The sequence below is a fragment of the Triticum dicoccoides genome, chromosome 2A (assembly GCF_002162155.2).
Source record: "Triticum dicoccoides isolate Atlit2015 ecotype Zavitan chromosome 2A, WEW_v2.0, whole genome shotgun sequence".
In the NCBI taxonomy this organism is placed as follows: Eukaryota; Viridiplantae; Streptophyta; class Magnoliopsida; order Poales; family Poaceae; genus Triticum; species Triticum dicoccoides.
In genome coordinates this window covers 587,072,877-587,084,573 of record NC_041382.1, presented here as the reverse complement: position 1 = coordinate 587,084,573, position 11,697 = coordinate 587,072,877, and positions in this window count along the sequence as shown.

Below are 11,697 nucleotides of genomic sequence, written 5' to 3'. Positions count from 1 at the left end.
TCCTCCTTGGCGCGCCTATAGGGCCGGCCGGCCTCCTCCCCTTGCTCCTTTATATACAGGGGCAGGGGGCACCCCTAGACACACAAGTTGATCCACGTGATCGTTTTCTTAGCCGTGTGCGGTGCCCCCTTCCACCATAATTCTCGATAATATTGTAGCGGTGCTTAGGCGAAGCCCTGCGACGGTAGAACATCAAGATCGTCACCACGCCGTCGTGCTGACAGAACTCTTCCCCGACACTTTGCTGGATCGGAGTCCGGGGATCGTCATCGAGCTGAACGTGTGCTAAAACTCGGAGGTGCCATACTTTCGGTGCTTGATCGGTCGGGCCGTGAAGACGTATGACTACATCAACCACGTTGTGCTAAAGCTTCCGCTGTCGGTCTACAAGGGTACATAGATCACACTCTCCCCTCTCGTTGCTATGCATCACCATGATCTTGCATGTGCGTAGGAAATTTTTTGAAATTACTACTTCCCCAACACTTGGAGGAGGAACCCGCCTTGCAATGCCGAAGACAATCTGCGCGCCGGACTCGTCGTCATTGAAGCCTGGTTCAGGGGCTACTGAGGGAGTCCTGGATTAGGGGGTGTCCGGATAGCCGGACTATACCTTTGGCCGGACTCCTGGACTATGAAGATACAAGATTGAAGACTTCGTCCTGTGTCCGGAAGGGACTTTCCTTGGCGTGGAAGGCAAGCTTGGCGATACGGATATGTAGATCTCCTACCATTGTAACCGACTCTGTGTTACGCTAGCCCTCTCTGGTGTCTATATAAACCGGAGAGTTTTAGTCCGTAGGACGAACAACAATCATACCATAGGCTAGCTTCTAGGGTTTAGCCTCTCTGATCTCATGGTAGATCTACTCTTGTACTACCCATTGTTGGGGTACGTAGCAGAAATTCAAAATTTTCTACGCATCACCAAGATCAATCTATGGAGTAATCTAGCAACGAGGGGAAGGAGAGTGCATCTACATACCCTTGTAGATCGCTATGCAGAAGCGTTCAAGTGAACGGGTTGATGGAGTCGTACTCGTCATGGTCCAAATCACCGATGATCCTAGTGCCGAACGGACAGCACCTCCGTGTTAAACACACGTACAGCCCGGTGACGTCTCCTACGCCTTGATCCAGCAAGGGGAGAAGGAGAGGTTGGGGAAGACTCCATCCAGCAGCAGCACGACGGCGTGGTGGTGGTGGAGGAGCGTGGTACTCCAGCAGGGCTTCGCCAAGCACCGCAATAGACGAGGAGGGAGAGGGGTAGGGCTGCGCCAAGAAGGAGAGGAACTCATCTGTTGGCAGCCCCAAGTCCTCAAGTATATATAGGGGATAGGGAGGGGTGCGCCCCACCTAGGGTTCCACCCTAGGGGCGGCGGCCAGCCCCAATCCCATCTAGGGTGGCGGCCAAGTGGAGGGGGAGAGGGAGGCGCACCAGGCATGGGCCTTAAGGCCCATCTGCCCTTAGGGTTTGCCCCCTCTTCCCCTTAGGCGCATGGGCCTTGGTGGGGAGGCGCCCCAGCCCACTTAGGGGCTGGTCCCTTCCCACTATTGGCCCATGTAGGCCTCCGGGGCTGGTGGCCCCACCTGGTGGACCCCCGGACCCCTCCGGTGGTCCCGGTACACTACCGGTGATGCCCGGAACACTTCCGGTGGCCAAAACCATACTTCCTATATATTAATCTTTACCTCCGGACCATTCCAGAACTCCTCGTGACGTCTGGGATCTCATCCGGGACTCCGAACAACATTCGGTAACCACGTATATCTATTCCCTATAGCCCTAGCGTCATCGAACCTTAACTGTGTAGACCCTACGGGTTCAGGAGTCATGCAGACATGGCCGAGATAACTCTCCGGCCAATAACCAACAGCGGGATCTGGATACCCATGTTGGCTCCCACATGTTCCACGATGATCTCATCAGATGAACCACGATTTCGTGGATTCAATCAATCCCGTATACAATTCCGTTTGTCTAGTGGTACGATACTTGCCCGAGATTCGATCGTCGGTATCCCGATACCTTGTTCAATCTCGTTACCGGCAAGTCTCTTTACTCGTTCCGTAACATCATCCGTGATCAACTCCTTGGTCACATTGTGCACATTATGATGATGTCCTATTGAGTGGGCCCAGAGATACCTCTCCGTTTACACGGAGTGACAAATCCCAGTCTCGATTCGTGCCAACCCAACAGACACTTTCGGAGATACCTGTAGTGTACCTTTATAGCCACCCAGTTATGTTGTGACATTTGGCACACCCAAAGTATTCCTACGGTATCCGAGAGTTGCACAATCTCATGGTCTGAGGAAATGATACTTGATATTAGAAAAGCTTTAGCATACGAACTACACGATCTTTTTGCTAGGCTTAGGATTGGGTCTTGTCCATCACATCATTCTCCTAATGATGTGATCCTGTTATCAACGACATCCAATGTCCATGATCAGGAAACCGTAACCATCTATCGATCAACGAGCTAGTCAACTAGAGGCTTACTAGGGACATGGTGTTGTCAATGTATCCACACATGTATTTGAGTTTCCTATCAATACAATTCTAGCATGGATAATAAATGATTATCATGAACAAGGAAATATAATAATAACCAATTTATTATTGCCTCTAGGGCATATTTCCAACAGTCTCCCACTTGCACTAGAGTCAATAATCCAATTCACATCGATATGTGATTAACACTCAAGGTCACATCCCCATGTGACTAACACGCAAAGAGTTCTGGGTTTGATCATGTTATGCTTGTGAGAGAGGTTTCAGTCAACGGGTCTGCAGCATTCAGATCCGTATGTACTTTGCAAATTTCTATGTCATCTAGTAGATGCAACTACTACGCTACATTTGGAGCCATTTCAAATAACTGTTCTACTTGGAGCTATTCTAAATTGTTGCTCCATTATACGTATCCGATATCTCTACTCAGAGCTATCCGGATAGGTGTTAAGCTTGCATCGACGTAACTCTTTACATCGAACTCTTTATCACCTCCATAACCGAGAAACATATCCTTATTCCTCTAAGGATAATTTAGACCGCTATCTAGTGATCTACTCCTAGATCACCTTTGTACCCTCTTGCCAAATATGTGGCAAGGCACACATCAGGTGTGGTACTCAGCATGGCATACCGTATGGAGCCTATGACAAAAGCATAGGGGACAACCTTCGTCCTTCCTCTTTCTTCTGCCGTGGTCGAGCTTTAAGTCTTAACTTCATACCTTACAACTCAGGCAAGAACTCCTTCTTTGACTGATCCATCTTGAACACCTTCAAGATCATGTCAAGGTATGTGCTCATTTGAAAGTACCATTAAGCGTTTTGATCTATCCTTATAGATCTTGATGCTCAATGTTCAAGTGGCTTAATCCAGGTTTTCCATTGAAAAACACTTTTCAAATAACCCTATATGCTTTCCAGAAATTCTACATCATTTCCGATCAACAATATGTCAACAACATATACTCATCAGAAATTTTATAGTGCTCCCACTCACTTCTTTGGAAATACAAGTTTCTCATAAACTATGTATAAACCCAAAATCTTTGATCATCTCATCAAAGCGTACATTCCAACTCCGAGATGCTTACTCCAGTCCTTAGAAGGATTGCTGGAGCTTTGCATACTTGTTAGCATTTTTCTAGGATTGACAAAACCTTCTGGTTGTATCTCATACAACCTTTCCTCAAGAAAATCATCGAGGAAACAATGTTTTGACATCCTATCTGCATGATTTCATAAATAATGCAGTAACTGCTAACATAATTCCAACAGACTTTTAGCATCGCTACATGTGAGAAAGTCTCATCGTAGTCAACTCCTTGAACTTGTCGGGAAACATCTTAACGACAAGTCGAGCTTTCTCAATGGTGACACTTACCATCATTGTCTGTCTTCCTTTTAAAATCCATATGTACCTAACAGCCTTACGACCATCAAGTAGCTCTTCCAAAGTCTACACTTTGTTTTCATACATGGATCCTCTCTCGGATTATATGGCCTCGAGCCATTTTGGAATCCAGGCCCACCATCGCTTCTCCATAGCTCGTAGGTTCATTGTTGTCTAGCAACATGACTTCCAAGACAGGATTACGTACCACTCTGAAGTAGTACGCATCCTTGCCATCCCGCGAGGTTTGGTAGTAACTTGATCTGAAGTTTCATGATCACTATCATAAGCTTCCACTTCAATTGGTGTAGGTGCCACAGGAACAACTCCCTGTGCCCTGCCACACACTAGTTGAAGAGACGGTTCAATAACCTCATCAAGTCTCCACCATCCTCCCACTCAATTCTTTTGAGAGAAACTTTTCCTCGAGAAAGGACCCGATTCTAGAAACAATCCCTTATTGCTTTCGGATCTGAGACAGGAGGTATACCCAACTGTTTCGGGTGTCCTATGAAGATGCATTTATCCGCTTTGGGTTCGAGCTTATCAGCCTGAAACTTTTTTACATAAGTGTCACAGCCCCAAACTTTTAAGAAATGACAGCTTAGGTTTCTCTAAACCATAGTTCATCCGGTGTCATCTCATCGGAATTACGTGGTGCCCTATTTAAAGTGAATGTGGTTGTCTCTAATGCCTAACCCATAAACTATCGTGGTAATTCGATAAGAGACATCATGGTATGCATCATATCCAATAGGGTGCAGTTATGATGTTCGGACACACCATCACACTATGGTGTTCCAGGCTGTATTGGTTGTGAAATAATTTCCACAATGTCTTACTTCTGTGCCAAACTCGTAATTCAGATATTCATCTCTACGATCATATCATAGACATTTTATCCTCTTGTCACGACGATGTTCAACTCCACTCTGAAATTACTTGAACCTTTCAATAATTCAGACTTATGTTTCATCAAGTAAATATACTCAGTATCTACTCAAATCATCTGTGAAGTAAGAACATAACGATATCCACTACATGCCTCAACACTCATTGGACTGCGCACATCAAGATGTATTACTTCCAACAAGTTGCTTTCTTGTTCCATTTTACTGAAAATGAGGCTTTTAGTCATCTTGCCCATGTGGTATGATTTGCATGTCTCAAGTGATTCAAAATCAAGTGAGTCCAAACGATCCATCTGTATAGAGTTTCTTCATGCATATCTACCAACAAACATGGTTCGCATGTCTCAATCCTTTCAAAAATGAGTGAGTCCAAAGATCCATCAACATGGAGCTTCTTCATGCGTTTTATACCAATATGACTCAAATTACAGTGCCAGATTTGTGTGGTACTATCATTACTATCTTATACCTTTGGCATGAAAATGTGTATCACTACGATCGGGATGGTATTATTCAAATAAACAGAGTAACCATTATTCTCCTTAAATGAATAACCGTATCGTGATAGACATAATCCAATCATGTCTATGCTCAACGCAAACACCAAATAACAATTATTTAGGTTTTAATACCAATCTCGATGGTAGAGGGAGCGTACGATATTTGATCAACCTTGGAAATACTTCCAACACATATCGTCATCTCACCTTTTAGCTAGTCTCCGTTTATTCCGTAGCCTTTTGTTTTGAGTTACTAACACTTAGCAACCGAACCGGTATCTAATACCCTGGTGCTACTAGGAGTACTAGTAAAGTACACATTATAATGCATATCCAATATACTTCTGTCGACCTTGCCAGCCTTCTCATCTACCAAGTATCTAGGGTGGTTCTGCTTCAGTGACTGTTCCCCTTATTACAGAAGCACTTAGTCTCGGGCTTGGGTTCAACTTTGGGTTTCTTCACTAGAACAGCAACTGATTTGTTGTTCCATGAAGTATCCCTTTCTTGCCCTTGCCCTTCTTGAAACTAGTGGTTTTACTAACCATCAACGATTGATGCTCCCTTTTGATTTCTACTTTTCGAGGTGTCGCGAATAGCTCAAGGATCATATCTATCCCTGATATGTTATAGTTCATCACGAAGCTCTAGTAGCTTGGTGGCAGTGACTTTGGAGAACCATCACTATTTCATCTGGAAGATCAACTCCCACTTGATTCAAGCGATTGTTGTACTCAGACAATCTGAGCACAAGCTCAAGATTGAGCTTTTCTCCCTTATTATGCAGGCTAAGAAAATCGTCGGAGGTCTTATACCTCTTGACGTGGGCACGAGCCTGAAATCCCAATTTCAGTCCTTGGAACATCTCATATGTTCTCCGATGTTTCAAAAACGTCTTTGGTGCCTCAGTTCTAAACCATTTAGCATTACGCACTGAACTATCATGTAGTCATCAAAACGTGTATGTCAGATGTTCGCAACATCCATAGACGATGTTCGAGGTTCAGCACACTGAGCGGTGCATTAAGGACATAAGCCTTCTACTGTCTGCATAATTGCTACTATCAACTTTCAACTAATTTTTCTCTAGGAACATATCTAAATAGTAGAACTGAAGCGCGAGCTACGACATAATTTGCGAAGACCTTTTGACTATGTTCAGGATAATTAAGTTCATCTTATGAACTCCCACTCAGATAGACATCCCTCTAGTCATCTAAGTGATACATGATCTGAATCAACTAGGCCGTGTCTGATCATCACGTGAGACGGACTAGTCATCATCGGTGAACATCTCATGTTGATCGCATCTTCTATACGACTCATGTTCGACCTTTCGGTCCTCCGTGTTCTGAGGCCATGTCTGTACATGCTAGGCTCGTCAAGTTAACCTAAGTGTTTTGCATGTGTTCCGAGGCCATGTCTGTACATGCTAGGCTCGTCAACACCCGTTGTATTCGAACGTAAGAATCTATCACACCCGATCATCACGTGGTGCTTCGAAATGACGAACTTTCACAACGGTGCACAGTTAGGGAGAACACTTCTCTTGAAATTTTAGTGAGGGATCATCTTATTTAAGCTACCGTCATTCTAAGCAAATAAGATGTATAAACATGATAAACATCACATGCAATCAAATAGTGACATGATATGGCCAATATCATATTGCTCCTTTTGATCTCCATCTTCGGGGCTCCATGATCATCATCGTCACCGGCATGACACCATGATCTCCATCATCATGATCTCCATCATTGTGTCTCCATGAAGTTGTCTCGCCAACTTATTACTTCTACTACTATGGCTACCGGTTAGCAATAAAGTAAAGTAATTACATGGCGTTGTTCAATGACACGCAGGTCATACAATAAATAAAGACAACTCCTATGGCTCCTGCCGGTTGTCATACTCATCGACATGCAAGTCGTGATTCCTATTACAAGAACACGATCAATCTCATACATCACATATCATTCATCACATTCTTCTTGGCCATATCACATCACATAGCATACCCTGCAAAAACAAGTTAGACGTCCTCTAATTGTTGTTTGCATGTTTTACGTGGCTGCTATGGGTTTCTAGCAAGAACATTTCTTACCTACGCAAAAACCACAACGTGATATGCCAATTGCTATTTACCCTTCATAAGGACCCTTTTCATCGAATCCGATCCGACTAAAGTGGGAGAGACAGACACCCGCTAGCCACCTTATGCAACTAGTGCATGTTAGTCGGTGGAACCAGTCTCACGTAAGAGTACGTGTAAGGTCGGTCCGGGCCGCTTCATCCCACAATGCCGCCCAATCAAGATTGGACTAGTAACGGTAAGCATATTGAACAAAATCAACGCCCACAACTACTTTGTGTTCTACTCGTGCATAGAAACTACGCATAGACCTAGCTCATGATGCCACTGTTGGGGAACGTAGCAGAAATTCAAAATTTTCTACGCATCACCAAGATCAATCTATGGAGTAATCTAGCAACGAGAGGAAGGAGAGTGCATCTACATACCCTTGTAGATCGCTATGCGGAAGCGTTCAAGTGAACGAGTTGATGGAGTAATACTCGTCATGATCCAAATCACCGATGATCCTAGTGCCGAACGGACGGCACCTCCGTGTTAAACACACGTACAGCCTGGTGACGTCTCCTACGCCTTGATCCAGCAAGGGGAGAAGGAGAGGTTGGGGAAGACTCCATCTAGCAGCAGCACGACGGCGTGGTGGTGGTGGAGGAGCGTGGTACTCCAGCAGGGCTTCGCCAAGCACCGCAATAGACGAGGAGGGAGAGGGGTAGGGCTGCGCCAAGAAGGAGAGGAACTCATCTGTTGGCAGCCCCAAGTCCTCAAGTATATATAGGGGAGAGGGAGGGGTGCGCCCCACCTAGGGTTCCACCCTAGGGGCGGCGGCCAGCCCCAATCCCATCTAGGGTGGCGGCCAAGTGGAGGGGGAGAGGGAGGCGCACCAGGCATGGGCCTTAAGGCCCATCTGCCCTTAGGGTTTGCCCCCTCTTCCCCTTAGGCGCATGGGCCTTGGTGGGGAGGCGCCCCAGCCCACTTAGGGGCTGGTCCCTTCCCACTATTGGCCCATGTAGGCCTCCGGGGCTGGTGGCCCCACCTGGTGGACCCCCGGACCCCTCCGGTGGTCCCGGTACACTACCGGTGATGCCCGGAACACTTCCGGTGGCCAAAACCATACTTCCTATATATTAATCTTTACCTCCGGACCATTCCGGAACTCCTCGTGACATCCGGGATCTCATCCGGGACTCTGAACAACATTAGGTAACCACGTATATCTATTCCCTATAGCCCTAGCGTCATCGAACCTTAAGTGTGTAGACCCTACGGGTTCAGGAGTCATGCAGACATGGCCGAGATAACTCTCCGGCCAATAACCAACAGCGGGATCTGGATACCCATGTTGGCTCCCACATGTTCCACGATGATCTCATCGGATGAACCACGATATCGTGGATTCAATCAATCCCGTATACAATTCCCTTTGTCTAGTGGTACGATACTTGCCCGAGATTCGATCGTCGGTATCCCGATACCTTGTTCAATCTCGTTACCGGCAAGTCTCTTTACTCGTTCCGTAACACATCATCCCGTGATCAACTCCTTGGTGACATTGTGCACATTATGATGATGTCCTACCGAGTGGGCCCAGAGATACCTCTCCGTTTACATGGAGTGACAAATCCCAGTCTCGATTCGTGCCAACCCAACAGACACTTTCGGAGATACCTGTAGTGTACCTTTATAGCCACCCAGTTACGTTGTGACGTTTGGCACACCCAAAGTATTCCTACGGTATCCGGGAGTTTCACAATCTCATGGTCTAAGGAAATGATACTTGATATTAGAAAAGCTTTAGCATACGAACTACACGATCTTTGTGCTAGGCTTAGGATTGGGTCTTGTCCATCACATCATTCTCCTAATGATGTGATCCCGTTATCAACGACATCCAATGTCCATGGTCAGGAAACCGTAACCATCTATTGATCAACGAGCCAGTCAACTAGAGGCTTACTAGGGACATGGTGTTGTCAATGTATCCACACATGTATCTGAGTTTCCTATCAATACAATTCTAGCATGGATAATAAACGATTATCATGAACAAGGAAATATAATAATAACCAATTTATTATTGCCTCTAGGGCATATTTCCAACACCCATATCATCAATATTAATCAAGCAGGACGTAGGGTTTTACCTCCATCAAGAGGGCCCGAACCTAGGTAAAACATCGTGTTCCCTGCCTCCTGTTACCATCCGGCCTAGATGCACAGTTCGGGACCCCCTACCCGAGATCCGCCAGTTTTGACACCGACAGCCCCCAAGGGTTGCCAAAGTGTACGAGTTCGGTGACCGCCCCCAAGGGTTGCCATTTGTACGGGTTCGGTGACCGCCCTTAAGGGTCCCTTAGTGGAATCACGGCATCTTGCATTGTGCGAGGGCGTGAGGAGATTACGGTGGCCCTAGTGGCTTCTTGGGTAGCATTGTGCCTCCACACTGCTCCAAATGGAGATTATCATCCGCAAGGGTGTGAACTTCGGGATACATCGTCGTCTCTGCGTGCCTTAGTTATCTCTTACTCGAGCCCTTTACTTATGCACTTTACTTTGTGATAGCCATATTTTTCTTTGTCATATTTCTTGCTATCACATAGTTGCTTATCGTGCTTAGCATAAGTTGTTGGTGCACATAGGTGAGCCTAGTTATTTTAGGTTTTGTTCTTGGCAAATTAACCGCTAGGTTTTTCCGCATTTGTTCAAGCCTAAACCGTAATTATTTTAAAGTGCCTATTCACCCCCCCTCTCTAGGCGACATCCTCGATCTTTCAATATCGACTTTAGAACCATTTCCCACATGCATCGTCACCTCGTCCTTAGCCAATCTTCGCTTAATCTGTAGCCCCTGTTTCGAGTTGCAAATGTTAGCAACTGAACCAGTATCAAATACCCAGGCACTACTGCGAGCATTAGTAAGGTACACATCAATAACATGTATATCAAATATACCTTTCACTTTGCCATCCTTCTTCTCCGCCAAATACTTGGGGCAGTTCCGCTTCCAGTGACCAGTTCCTTTGCAGTAGAAGCACTCAGTCTCAGGCTTAGGCCAGCTTGGGTTTCTTCACTTGAGCAACAACTGGCTTGCTGTTCTTCTTAAAGTTCCCCTTCTTCCCTTTACCCTTTTTCTTGAAACTAGTGGTCTTGTTGACCATCAACACTTGATGCTCCTTCTTGATTTCTACCTCCGCAGCCTTTAGCATTGCGAAGAGCTCAGGAATTGTCTTATCCATCCCTTGCATATTATAGTTCATCATGAAGCTCTTGTAGCTTGGTGGCAGTGATTGAAGAACTTTGTCAATGACACTATCATCAGGAAGATTAACTCCCAGTTGAGTCAAGTGGTTGTGGTACCCAGACATTCTGAGTATATGTTCACTGACAGAACTATTCTCCTCCATCTTGCAGCTGTAGAACTTATTGGAGACTTCATATCTCTCAATCCGGGCATTTGCTTGAAATATTAAGTTTAACTCCTGGAACATCTCATATGCTCCATGACGTTCAAAATGTCGTTGAAGTCCCGGTTCTAAGCCGTAAAGCATGGCACACTAAACTATCGAGTAGTCATCAGCTTTGCTCTGCCAGGTGTTCACAACATCTGGCGTTGCTCCTACAGCGGGTTTGTCACCTAGCGGTGCTTCCAAGACGTAATTCTTCTATGCAGCAATGAGGATAATCCTCAAGTTACGGACCCAGTCTGTGTAGTTGCTACCATCATCTTTCAACTTAGCTTTCTCTAGGAACGCATTAAAATTCAAAGGAACGATAGCATGGGCCATTGAACTACAATAACATAGACATGCAAAATACTATCAGATACTAAGTTCATGATAAATTAAAGTTCAATTAATCATATTACTTAAGAACTCCCACTTAGATAGACATCTCTCTAGTCATCTAAATGATCACGTGATCCATATCAACTAAACCATGTCTGATCATCGCGTGAGATGGAGTAGTTTTCAATGGTGAACATCACTATGTTGATCATATCTACTATACGATTCACGTTCAACCTTTCGGTCTCAGTGTTCCGAGGCCATATATGCATATGCTATCAATATAAGTGATATGATATGGTCAGCATCATCTTGTGCCTTTGATATCCATCTCCAAGGCACCATCATGATCACCATCGTCACTGTCTTGACATCTTGATCTCCATCGAAGCATCATTGTTGTCTCGCCAACTATTGCTTCTACGACTATCGCTACCACTTAGTGATAAAGTAAAGCAATTACATGACGATTGCATTTCATACAATAAAGCGACAACCAT